A 5,000-nucleotide genomic window follows, 5' to 3' on the forward strand; every position below is an offset into this window, starting at 1 on the left:
CTACAATTAGCGTCAAATCTTTTGCTTTCTCTGTATTCACTGCAGTCTCTCCCATTTTCTCTTATTCCTGTAAGGAGCTCGCGTGTGTGCGTGACCTTGTCCTGACACGACCCAGCACTATTTTTTTGGCAAAATTCACGGGGTGGAATTGGGCGCGTCTCTCCATTACTGTTTATTCTCCTGTTATACATGCATGCACATAAACACACATCCATAGACATAAACACATGCACACACGCACACACGTTATTCATAAGCACTGACTCGTAAGCCATCATACACATGAACACGTACCCCATGAGTATTAAACTGGTAAAGTCCTACGATAATGTTGATATCGATACACAGTGTAGTGAGATGTGCATTTGCAGTCTATTCTACATGACTAATTTAGAAAAAAATGCAGAACAAATATAGACATTATAAACGTTTCCTCTTTCTTCTGCATCAGAAACGTTTTAATGTAATACACGATCCAAGATGAGAAAGCAGACGAGTAATCTCTATTTTGAAACAAACTAAGGTGATATTAATTTTATCAAATACCTGATACTGAGTCTTCAACCATTATTCAGTCTGGGTTTTCTACATTTTTTTATTGTCGTCCAACAACATTTTCGAAACATTCATCATGTTCCAGGAAAATGAGCAAACTAAAATGAGAACAAAAGAACACGGAAAACTCGAGGCATGAAGTTCTGACAGCTTCCCCCCTTTACACACATGGTTGTCAAGTCTTAATCATGGCAGAGGGTTTGGGCGCTCCACCGTTTGTTTACAAGTGACAACTAATGAGACTACGGAAGTGGTTTCTGCTTCTTAGAGGAAGGGCGAAGGACGTCCTTCGTTTCTTGGGGTTGAATACGACAGATAGATAGATAGATAGATAGATAGACAGATAGATAGATAGATAGATAGATAGATAGATAGAGAGAGAGAGAGAGGGGGAGAGAGAGAGAGAGAGAGAGAGAGAGAGAGAGAGCGTATGTGTGAGACAGACCACCAGTTTGTCAGTGGTTTGCTTGTCTCTCTCTCACTCTCTCTCTCTCTCTCTCTCTCTCTCTCTCTCTCTCTCTCCTCTCTTTCTCTCTCTCTCTCCTCTCCTCTCTCTCTTCTTCTGTCTGTCTTCTGTCTGTCTCTCTCTCTCTCTTCTCTCTCTCTTCTTCTGTCTGTCTGTCTGTCTGTCTGTCTCTCTCTCTCTCTCTCTCTCTCTTCTCTCTCTCCCTGTCTCTCTCTCTCTCTCATCCTCTCTCTCTCTCTGCTCCTCTTTCTCTCTCTCTCTCTCTCTCTCTCTCTCTTCCTCTCTCTCTCGTCTCTCTCTCTCTCTCTGTCTCCTTTTCTCCTCTCTTCTCCTCTCTCTCCTCTCTTTCTCTCTCTCATTTTCTCTTCTCTCTCTCTCTCTCTTCTCCTGTCTCTTTCTGTTCTCTCTCTCTCTCTCTCTCTCTCTCTCTCTCTCTCTCTCTCCTCCCTCTCTCTCTCTCTCTCTCTCTCTCTCTCTCCTCTCTCTCTCTCTCTCACTCTCTCTCTCTCTCTCTCTCCTCTTCCTCCTCTCTCTCTCTTCTCTCTCTCTCTCTCTCTCTCTCTCTCCCCTCCGTCTCTCTCTCCTCTCTCCCCTCTCTCCTTCTCCTTCTCTCGTCTCTCTCTTTTCTCTCTCGTCTCTCGTCTCTCTCTTCTCTCTTCTCTCTCTTCCTCTCCTCTCTCTCTCTCTCTCTCTTTCCTGTCTGTCTGTCTGTCTGTCTGTCCTGTCTGTCTGTCTGTCTGTCTGTCTCTCCTGTCTGTCTGTCTCTCCTCCCTCCCTCCCTCCCTCCCTCTCCTCTCTCTCTCTCTCCTCTCTCTCTCTCTCTCTCTCTCTCTCTCTCTCTCTCTCTCCTCTCTCTCTCTCTCTCCTCTCTTCTCTCTCTGTCTCGTCTCTCTCTCTGTCTCTCTCCCCCTCTCTCTCTCTGTCTCTCTATCTGTCTCTCTCTCTCATCTCTCTCTCTCTCTCTCTCTCTCTCTCTCTCTTCTCTCTCTCTCTCCTCTCTCTCTCCTCATCTCTCTGTCACATACTCTCTCTCTCTCTCTCTCTCTCTCTCTCTCTCTTCTCTCTCTCTCTCTCTCTCCCTCTCTCTCTGTCACAGACACACGCTCTCTCTCTCCCTCTGTCTCTCCCTCCGCCTCTCCCTCCGGAGCCTCACTTCAGAATGCAAGGTTAATGAAGGTCTTGATATATTCTTCACGTCACCTGTGTCATTACCTGCAAGAAGACAAAGGAACAGGATACACATTATAATAAATTCGTAAACAGGTTCAGGGAACGGATTCTGTCAGGTGTCTTGTTTTGTTCATCTGCTTATTCAAGTTCAATAAAATGCATTTTTATCATTGAGTATTGCAATCTTCTTTTGCATAATGATCTCTGAATATACTATTTGATTTTACAGTGTGGAAGAGATCAATTCCATTTCAGTTTCACGATGACGTAAATCATCTCTGACACTTGTTGGATAATCATCCCACGCGAGGGCTGTTCGCATTGCAAATTGCATGCCGTGAAGGGACCAATTACGTGGAAAAAATTGTTTTTTTTTTCTCGAGCAAGGAATAATTGTCATTTTCCATTTTTTATTTATTTATTAATTTTTCCCCCTTTTTTATTTGATGTGGCTGTTTGTGACGAAAAAAGATTGAGTCGTTACGTATAAGGGACAGAAGGAGAATGATGAAAGAGTAAATACAAGGCATATTACATGTTAGAGCGGAGTATGCAGAATAGTGCGGTTGGAAGGAGTGCAGGCGGTTATGCGTTTCAATACTTGGTGCAGAGGAGCGTGTGACAGAGAGATGAGTAAGAGGCTGTAGATAAGAGATAATATGGAGTATCTGCAAGGGAAAGCTTGAATGACGGCAGTGAGTTCAGGGAGATACTATACAGCTTGGAGGTAGTGATGCTGACGAAGAGCCAAGAGGCGTAACTGGAGGTGGCAGAGTTGTAACGAGGGTAGACACGCTCAGTAATGAACGTGCGAGAGGGACAACACAGGTAGGACGATTTGGAGGCATAATGAGAAAGACGAGATGAAGAAGGTTTGGTCATTTAAAGGTACGGTTAGACTGACCAACTATTTCGTTGGAATCCAACGATTATCAGTGACTTGGAACCCACCCGCCCATCCGTTTTGGTTGCACTATGAAAAGAACCACCAGCTCAGTCCACTGGATCGCAGCATCAAAACAAATCGTGTCCGCAGTCCCTCTTGTGGTAATACGGATGTTTTATATTTCAAAGGACATTGTCTTGGCGTACTTTCTCTAAAAGAGAGGTAATTGCTTCCGAATTCCACATTCTTTACAGAAATATGACGAGAAGACGTTCTTCCTCTTCGAAAAATATGCGCGCTTGTTTATGTTCGTCCCTCAAATGAGGATACAAGATATATTGCATTGTTTTTCTTTTATTCTTTTAAGTAATAATTAATATAATTATATATATGATAATTTACAATTATAATTAATAACTGTAATTTATTTATATATATATATTAATTATAATGCATAAATATATAATTAGACTAATGCTATGTATACTATAGACTCTCAACGAGTATGACTTTTCCACTGGAACATCGATGGATCGACGGGTTGCCCATCGCTTCGGACGAGTAGGCAAAAAAACAGTGGAATGAACCAATCGGTGGGCAAATCCCACTCAAAATGATTAGATTTCATGAATCGATGGCCAGTGTAACCACACCTTAAGGGGAGTGATGAGCCGGGAGAGGGATGCTGTGGCCGGAGCAGCTGGGGAGGAGAAGAGAAAGACTGAAAGAGAAGCTTTGTGGATGCGTTAGAGCAGGACGCGCAGGTGGCTGGTACGACATGGGAAAAATACAGAGAAAACGAGCTAGAGATGAATTACCCGCTGTTACGACCCTTAACGAGAACATTCGAAAGAGGAAGAAAAATCACACACCAAAAAAAATATTGTCAGATAAGGACACGAGGCGGACTACAGATCTTCCTCCTTACGGCAATGGTCGTACTAAGAACTGGTCACACGACTGAAAAACTTCTGAAATAACTTTCTTCTGTTTAAACGCACTGCGGAGGATTCTATTCCGGGGAAATTGCAAGCGCCAGTTCCAATTTAGGAGCGATAGGAATTTTTGAGACACAGTTGTAGAAAAGAGGAATAAGTAAGAATATTTCCCACAATGCAAAATAAATAACTAACGTGTCGAGCTATGTCCTGATATACGATTTAAAAGATTTGCAATTGATATTTGTTGGTTGTGTTGATATGTTTTATATGTCTAATTAGATGGATATTATGAACAGAGGCATGGTAGGCTGCACTCTTTCTAAAAATCGAGGGATTAAACTCTCTCTCTCTCTCTCTCTTTCTCTCTCTCTCTCTCTCTCTCTCTATCTATCTATCTATCTATCTATCTATCTATCTATATATCTGTCTGTCTGTCTATTTATATGTATATATATATATATATATATATATATATATATATATATATATATATATATATATATATATTCATTTCTCTTTCTCTCTTCCTCATCTTCTTCCACACCTCTCTTTCCTCCTCTCTCTCTCTCTCTCTCTCTCTCTCTCTCTATCATTATTATTATTGTTATTATTATTATCATTATTATTATTATCATTATTATTATTATTATTATTATTATTATTATTAATTCTCTCATTCTCTCTCTCTCTCTTCTTCTCCTGTTGCTGCTGCTTCTTATTCTTGTTCTTGTTCTTCTTCTTCTATCTCTCTCTCTTTCTCCCTCTCTCTCTCTCTCTCTCTCTCTCTCTCTCTCTCTCTCTCTCTCTCTCTCTCTCTCTCTCTCTCTCTCTCTCTCTCTCTCTCTCTCTCTCTGTCCATACCTACAAAACATACACACATTTCAAGCACAATATCCGACAGTCGCACCTGAAACATCTGACAAATATTTCTTTTCCCAACAAAGGACCAAGAAACGACTCACTCTTATTTATTTGCCCTCAG

Source organism: Penaeus monodon, chromosome 9 (assembly GCF_015228065.2).
Source record: "Penaeus monodon isolate SGIC_2016 chromosome 9, NSTDA_Pmon_1, whole genome shotgun sequence".
Taxonomy (NCBI): Eukaryota; Metazoa; Arthropoda; class Malacostraca; order Decapoda; family Penaeidae; genus Penaeus; species Penaeus monodon.